The sequence below is a fragment of the Trachypithecus francoisi genome, unplaced genomic scaffold (assembly GCF_009764315.1).
Source record: "Trachypithecus francoisi isolate TF-2019V2 unplaced genomic scaffold, Tfra_2.0 Lachesis_group20, whole genome shotgun sequence".
Taxonomy (NCBI): Eukaryota; Metazoa; Chordata; class Mammalia; order Primates; family Cercopithecidae; genus Trachypithecus; species Trachypithecus francoisi.
In genome coordinates this window covers 47,580,271-47,589,222 of record NW_022681466.1, presented here as the reverse complement: position 1 = coordinate 47,589,222, position 8,952 = coordinate 47,580,271, and the positions used below count along the sequence as shown (strand labels likewise).

Here is an 8,952-nt window from a genome sequence, read left to right as displayed (position 1 = left end):
GCCATTGTTGTCTTATTTTTCTTAAGGTATTTTCACTTATTTTTTAAAATATTTATTTTTTATTTACGATTCACACAGAATCATTATACGTATTCATGGGGAACAATGTGATGATTTGATACATGTACACATTTTGTAATGATCACATCAGAGTAGACCTCTAAGACAAAACTCGAAATATCAAAAGGGGCCGACCTGTGGAGAGGGCACATTTACACTTCTGGGCATAGGAACTCGATAAATTGGTCTTCGTTGTTATTGTTGTTGGTGGGTGGTTTTTCTTTAGTTGTTTGTTTTGCAAAGTGATGTCTGAGTAGCTTGAGATTTGGTCAAGGTCTATTCTGTCAGAAGTGATCCCTATTTTTGGCAGCTAAAACGCCTGACCATCTAGTGGTGATATTTTACAGAGATGAACATGCTGCCTAGAGGAGTGGGAAACCAGCCAGATACCCTCGTCCTGGTTTGACCTTGCCTCACTGAAGGCACATGACATGGAAGACCACAGTGTGAAGGACTCTGAAATAATCAAAGCAAATGGCATCGTTTCATGGAAGGTAACAACAGCCCAGAGAGGAGAAGGAAGAGTCTGAAGTGACAGGAGAGTTAGCATCAAAATTGATTTTAGAGCTCAAGTCTCCTAACCTAAATCTGGAGTTCATTCCCCTAAACTTACTTGTCAAAAAGGGCAACTCCCAAATTGGAGGATGTGCCCCGTCAGGGTGCCTTTGAACTCATCTTCTGCCAAAGTCAAGTTTCAGCATCTTCACTGTTGCTAAACTACTCGCCCTGGGGAGGTGAGTGTGCTTGTGAAGTGAATGGAAATTCACTCTCCCTGACTGCCAATGCTACACACAGAGCTTCTTGCTCTGGCAGAATAAGGAGGTAGCTGTGTTCCAGACTGGGAGTGCTGGGATGAGTTGCTTACACTTAACTCAGAGTAGTGCTCAAAAGGCCAGAAGACATCATCTGGCATTCAACATCAACCTTAACAGAGAAGGAACCCAAGCCCAGAGGGCAAATTACTTGCCTGATATCACATGGAATGCATGGCAGAGCTAGAATGAGGTCCCAGGTCTCCTAACTCCTGGTCCAATGGTCTTTCCAGTATTCTGTGCCACCTCTCCTCTTCAGCACTACTTTGAAACTGCATCCTGCCTCCTAGAGCATGCATGTCCAAGGACTGGCATCAAATCTCGTTTCTCCCAATCCATTTGCAGGGTGTTCCCCAAAGCATCCCCAAAAGAGCTTGCTGATTTTAGAAAAAGAAACGCTTTACAGTTGCCTAATGGTAATTCCTAGGTAAGATGCACTGAATACCCCCAATGAAAATGTATTTAGTATGTCTTACATGGGAAGGCCCCCCACCCCCACCAACACACAAACATACTCCTTGGTTCATTTTTCAATCACTCAGTTTCTTTGAGTTTCTAAATAGGTAAACCATTAGTTCTTCCTTCAGCATGAATCCGGCTGGGAATTTGACTCATGTGCGTATGTAGGGTACAGTTCCTCATTTGGCTCAAAACAATCAACTAAAAATCAGGTATTGTTATTCATCCCATTTTATAGACACATACATTTAACCATTCTCCAAATGCAGTAATTATGTCACTACACTATTCCAGACACTGTGCTAAGCAGAGTTCCTATTCTCATGGAGATGGCACCGTGTCAGAATGGAGAAACCAAAGACCAGAAAGTTGAAATGACCTGCCCAAACTTGTTCTACAGTAAGCTAAGCCATGAATCAGTCTCTTTGTTAAATCTCATCCTCTATCCTTGACAATGAGTTACAGCTTGTTAAGATGGAGGCTGGGACATGATGACACCCAGGGGAGGGACTCATTCATCTTCTTTGTCCTTTCTGAATCTTAGAGTGATTCTAGGGCAAGACAATCATCTCTTCTTGCAAATGACTGGTATGCAGTAGCTCTCTATAAACCATGCCATAATTAGGCAGAAAGAAGAGAAAATCAGCAAGCTGAACCTGTGTTTCTCTGTCTGAGAGAGAAGGAGAGAGAGAGAGAGAGACCAATGCTGTGGGAATGGGCCTGAGGAGTCACAAATATCTAGGAACTTGTTGTGACAAGAGAAGGGCCTTCCCTCCCTGTACTCACGCACTTGGCCCCTGTGTGGAGGCCCTTCCCTCCCATTCCTCCATGCTTTGAGAGTTCCAGAAACCCCTCTCCAGCACCTTGGTTCTTCCTTGCCCAAAGTGAAGGCTGCAGCTCCCCTCTCCATCCCAAGCATGTACATAGTTTGCACAGAACATTTGCATTTGTTTTTCAAATATGAGAAGTCTATCAGAGTGGAGACCATGGAAGTGCAGAGAGTTGACAGGAGGGACATTTGGGCATGAAAGACGTTTGCCTGGGGCCTCACATTTGGATTTAGCCTCAAACTTAGACTTTTGACTCCTAAATGAGGTTATATAAACAGATGTGGCCATTTTGGGATATTTGAGACACAGATTTGTTAAATGCAAATATTTAACATAGTCCACCTTTTTGTTTTTTCTCAGTCCACCATTTTGTAATCCTGTTTTATCATTTCTCAGAATAACAGCCCAGAAAGTGGGAGTCCTATTTGACTTGGAGAGACCCTGAAACCACCTCTGGCAAGTCAAATGAACAGAGAATATCACCACAGATGGAGAAACTGATATCTAGAGCCCTCAGCTCAGCATCATCTAAAAGAACAACCATATTCCTTGTGTATAGCAGCAGCCTAGAGATGCCCCAAGGCTGCATCATCCAATATGGAAGCCACCAGTCACACTAGGCTATTGAGTGCCTGCAGTGTGGCAGGTCTGAAATGAGAATGGCTGTCAATGTAAAATATGTATCAGAGTCCCAAAGACTTAGCTCAAAAAAAGAATATAAAATATCTCTTTAATAACTTTTTATATTTATTACATGTTGAAATGATATTATTTGGGATATATTGGGTTAAGTAAAAGACACTATAAAAACTAATTCCACCCCTTGCTTTTAACTTTTTAAAATGTGGCTATTAGAAAAATATGAATCACATCTGAGGCTCACATTATATTTCTATTAGACTGCGCTGCTCTGAGGGAAGTAAGTACCATTTATCCCAAGCACATGCTGGTTTATATTGCAGCAGGGGGCATTTCTGCTAAATGTTTAAAAACAGGCCTTGAGGACCTTAGATCAGTTCTTGCCCACCTCAGTGGCAATGACTTGAATTTGGGGATTGGAATGAGCTAGAGCTTTCAGACCCCCAACTTTATTTCTCTATTTCTGAATGCACAGATATCCACTGAGTGAGGTCAGGGCAGTAACGGGAGGGGTGCATGAGGAGCTAACATTTTGGATGAGACCATCACACTAAATGCAGGCTTGCTCCCTATAAATCACCTGATTTGTCACCAAATGAGATGACAAAATGAGACATCCAGGCGGAAATGAAATTCCCCCTGTAACAGCAGCATCGACCCACTCTGACTTGTAATGCACAGAGGGTTGTCACACATGAGTTTGAGCACCAGAGTATCAGGGGAGGCTCCACGTATCTGGTTTTGCTCCTGGGCCGGTGGAGAGGAGTGAGTCAGCCCTTAACTATCAGGCAGTGGGGATGGGAATCACCTGGTCATTCCTTAGGTTGGGCTTTTCCCAGGGCTCAGGGAAAACATTCCCAGGTGACTGATCTCTCTGGGGCTGGACCTTTGAGTTCAGACTGTGGAACAATTTTGATATAACCCAAATGAGCTCTGGGAAAGAAGAGCACCAGCCCCTGTGGTGCCAGCAAGCTCTAAAGCCTCTAGTGGCCTCCCCTTCTGAAAAGAACTCACCACGGGGCTGTATCCTGGGTGCTCAAGCTGTGCACAGTCCATCTGGAGACCAAAGTGCAGCTGATTCTGTCCTTTGTTCTCTGGGACCTTGAGTTATCCCTCCATGTCTCTGGGACTGGTTCCTTCTTTTGATCAACTGTGTTGACACTGGCCTAGATGAAGTCTCAGGGTTTTTTCAACTTTGACACATGCCCTATGATGTGATTCTGACACACACAGATACACACAAACATACACAAACACACAGAGAGCCACACAGAAACAGACACACACCCACACACACAGAAATACACACAGGGATATACACAGACATAACCACACAGACACACACAGACACATACAGAAAAACACCCATACAAACACACAGACCCATAGATGCACACACAGACACACCCACTCACACACAACCCACTGTATTCAAGTGGTTACAAAAACCTAAACAACGTACCAATAAAACACTCCAGACTCCTTCAATCCACTGCAATCCCTGCTCAGAGTGTTGTCTTAATGCCTCTAGTGAGACACATGCACAAACACACACACACACACATGCCTCCAGGCAGACATATGCACACATACACACACACACATAGACACATGCCTCCAGGCAGACCATGCACAAACACACACAGACAGATACAGATGTCTCCAGACACATGAACACACATAGACACACATACACACACACAGACGCCTCCAGTCACACACACACACACACATGCCTCCAGGCAGACACATGCACACACACACATACACATGCATGCCTCCAGGCAGACCTATGCACATACATACACAGACATAGACACACACATGCCTCCAGGCAGATACATGTACACACACAGACACACACAGATGCCTCCAGACACATGAACACACACAGACACACACATACATACACAGAGATGCCTCCAGTCACACACACACACGCATACACACAGACACACACAGGCCTCCAGGCAGACACACGCATACACACAGACACACACAGATGTCTCGAGTCAGACACATGCACACACACACACAGACTCACACAGATGCTTCCAGTCAGACATACACAGATGCACACACACAAAGACATAAACAGACACACCCACAGACACACAGAAACAGAAACGCAGCCACAGACATAGATGCACACACCATGGCCCTTTCTATTTTCATGCCCATCACTTCGTCCTACCTGTCCCCAGCCTTCCTTCCCAATTAAGGTCTACTTTTTTATGCTCAGGTCACTCACTGAGGAAAGGACTACATTTTATTTGGCAGGTAACTCCCAGCAACATATCCAGTTCACAGGCAACACTGGCTACCTCTCCACCTCCCATTCATAGCCCACTGTCTTCAACCTTCCCCTCCCATGGCTTCTTCTCAATAACCCACAACGTGTTTGAGTTCCCTACATGCTAGAAATCCTCCATCCCCTGCCCTCCTCCCTAGCCCATCTCTCCTTCCCTTCGCCGCTGAGCTCCTTGAAGGAGAGGTTAATAGGCATGGCCTCTGCCTCCACTCCTCCCAGCACTCCTTAGCCCTCTGCCTCCACCGCTCCATGGAAACCTCTCCAGCAAAGTCACCAAGGGGCTCTCTAATTGCCAAATCAAATGCACTCCTTTTAGTCCTCATATTACCAGCCTTTTCAGTAGCATCTGACCCCATGGCTCACTCCCTTCTGGCTCCTGTGCCACCACTCACCCCACTCCCCACCACTTCTCTGAGTGCTCCTTCTCAGTCTTCAGCAGTTTACTCTTCAAACACTCCTGTGTCCCAAGGTCCTGGTCTCAGCCCTCATGGACACCCGTGCCTTGCACCTGACATCTCAGGTCAATAGCAGTCAGCTGGACATTTTCACTCATGCTTCCTGCAGGCACCTCCAGGAGGCCAGACTGAACTTACTACCCTTTCTCTGTTCTGCCACCAGCTCCCTCCTTCCTCCTTTCCCTTATTTTGGTTATTTGCACCACCATCCCTTCCTGACACCAAGCCACAAGGAGTCTAGAAGTCAATACAGATTTCCTTCCCATTCCTTGTAATCCACTGCATTCAAGCGGTCACAGAAATCTGAACACCTTATTGATGAGAAACTCCAGGCCCGCAAACCACCGTGACCCACCCCACAGAAATATCTTGATGCTTCCAATTGTAATGTGCCATCCCAAGCCACATTTCCACAATAGCTACCTGTCTGAAGGATGCAGTCCCAGCATCTTCATAGCCAATCTCCACTAAACATCTCAGGCTTCTCTGGTGCGACTCCCCTGAACATATGCAATACCACGGATTTTCCAGACTATTTTTACTCCAACATTTTCATGCTGTTGCATGTCCTACAATTGGTCTGGGTACTGCTACAGGCTGCATGGCCTCCCCATGATTCTTTGTCCGCTTTAAATAATTAAATATTCAACACCACTGTTGCCTCCTTTAGGGAGCTTTTCCTGATGAGCCCTCTCAGCCTTTAAAAAGGGTTAAATGCCTCTTTCTGGTCTCAGAGTGCCCTGTTCAGATTTTCAGTATAACCCTTATGGGGTCTAATATCACCTTAGATTTGCATTTTTTTCTTTCTTACTATATTGAGCTCCTTATGGACAGAGACTGATTTTTTTTTTTTTATAAATTCCCAGAGACCACCACAGTCCCAGTACATAGAAAATGTTTATTGAATAAATGATTGAATGAATGAATGAAGCAAACTAACTCAATCCAGGGAAAGAGTTCAGGTCTTACTCAGAGCCCTGCTTTTTTCCTGGGAAGGTCAAGCTCTAGTGTGGGTTCCTGGTGATACCTAGCAACAGTTGCCATGACAATAGAAAGCACCATTTTCTCAGGGCAATGTCCCCCACTTCCCCACCTGGCTCTGGAGGAGGCAGCCCCCCTGCTTTGAGTCAGGAAGCAGTGAGGGGGACAGCCTCACTGAAATAGCTGATCATGTGCCTTGGCTTAACCCCCCTGGGATGGGGATCCTGATGGAGAGGGAGAAAATTGGATTTGATGGAATCAGATGTGTCTGGGAGCTCCAGGCAAAGAGAGGAAGAACAGATGGGGGCCAACTGGCAGCGGAATCCTGGGGTAACCAGAGGGAGAGCTTGTCAGAGGAGTCTCCATGTCAACAGGGAGCTGAGACAAGATGTTGTCCCTGGGATTGGGTGGAGCACAGCATTAGAAGGGTGGGAAAGAGTGGGCCTGAGAGATCCAACTGGAACACAGACTATAGAACTAGAATGCTCTGCCTCCCAGGCTCACGCCCTTCCAAGTCCTCTGCAAGGGCCTCTTCCTGGGGCAGTTCCTATAGCTCCTAACGGTCCCCTTTGAAATTGGCCATACATGCAATGGGATCAATAAGACCCTTGAGGAGAGAGGTTGTGTCTGTTTTAACTATCCCTGTACTCCCAGTGCCTGGCACATAGAAGATGCAGAATAAGGAGTTTATGAACAAATGAAAGGCTGAGCTGAGACAAGACGAGGGGCTTCAGGGCCAGGCAGCCACATAGAGAAGCCACCGAAGGCCTATTCCTTGCCAGTCACACCACATAGGTGATGTTATGGAAGAAAAGAAAACTGGAGCTCTGAGAGTGTAAGTCACGTCTCCAGGCCACATTGCTAAAGGGTAGAGTCAGCATTTGAAAAGGCTTCTGACTGGAGGGCCTGGGACTTCTCTTTACCTGGTTTCCTTGTGCTACCTTTACCCGCAGACGTGTGCATGGACTCTCCAGGCAGGGAGCACCTGCAAAATAGAGGGCCTCTGCTTTCTTTACCCTGTGGCCCTCAGTGTGCCTGGCCCTGATAGATAAGGGGTGTGGGATACATTGTGGACAGATGGACACCAGGCAGGTTCAAAGCAGGGAGTCTGCCAGTCTATCTGGCTAAGAGACTTTAGGATAGCCAGCACCCCAGAGGCGAGAGTCAACTTGGTAAAGGGAGTCTCCCCTTCCCTTTCTCCTCTCCCAGAGCTGCTCTTGGTTCTTTACTGGGACATGGTAATTTGGGGGAGTAATAAAAGAAATTCCCATTTATTGGGTACTTACTATGTGCCAGGTGTTATTCTCAGCTCTTTATGTGAATTAACTTATTTCTTGCTTTCAATAACCTAAATGAGGTAAGTAATACTTTTAATCTGCTTTTTACAGGAGAGGAAATCAAGGCACAGAGAGGTTAACCTGATGGTCACACATAGCTACCATGTGGCAAGGTCCCAGATGTGAACCTAGGTGGTCTGGCCAGAGCCTATGCTCTAACCATTATGCCACTCTGCCTCCCTCATCTGGCAATAAGTTTCTGGGCTTTGCATTCAGTTTGGGGTGCCACCAGCAGGAGCTTGAGACATTGGCTATGCGATGTAACCTCCCTGAGCAGAATGCTGGGAGTGGGTAAAGTAAGAAAGGGTGCCCTAAATATGAGCTCCTTTTCTCAGGCTTTGGCTAGTTTCCAGGCTCCATCCACAGACACCTAGGTGCAGGCTCAGCCCTGCTCTGCTCTCAAACACCAAACGTGGCCACAGGCAGGCAAGAACCAAGCAGCTTCAGCACAGAAGCCCAGAACACCCTAGCTGCCAATCTGGTTCAGATCTTGAGGCCCACTTCTGAAAACTGAGCCCTTGAACCTCTGCTTCCTTATCTCTGAAATGGGGACATTGATAGCTCCCCATGCATGTTGCAAGGCTTAAAGTGAACAATGCATATAGAATGCTTGGCACATGTTAGGTACTCACTTACAATTAGTATTAGTAGTTTCCTTTATCCCAGATCCCTCTGCCTTAATTCTCCTGGAAATAATACTATTCCTTTTTTTTGTTTTTTAAACAGAGTCTTGCTCTGTCACCCAGGCTGATGTGCAGTGGCACAATCATGGCTCACTGAATCCTCGACCTCATGGGCTCAAAAGATTCTCCCACTTCAGCCTTCCAAGTAGCTGGGACTACAGGTGGGAACCACCACACTTGGCTAATTTTTCTTTCTTCTTCTCTTCCTTCTTCCTTCTTCCTTCTTCCTTCTTCCTTCTTCCTTCTTCCTTCTTCTTCTTCCTTCTTCCTTCTTCCTTCTTCTTCTTCTTCTTCTTCTTTCTTCTTCTTCTTCTTCTTCTTCTTTCTTCTTCTTCTCTTCTTCTTCTCTTCTTCTTCTTCTTTTTTTTGTAGATACAGGGCTTTG

At 46.0% G+C, this 8,952-nt stretch overlaps 1 long non-coding RNA gene across 1 annotated transcript; it reads left to right on the top strand.

Annotated features, from left to right (window-relative positions):
- Positions 1-427: 427 nt before the first annotated feature.
- On the top strand, positions 428-8,663 carry LOC117067533. Its single transcript, XR_004430771.1, has 3 exons — positions 428-554; positions 7,202-7,382; positions 8,611-8,663. It is a non-coding gene; the product is annotated as an uncharacterized LOC117067533 (long non-coding RNA).
- Positions 8,664-8,952: the final 289 nt, after the last annotated feature.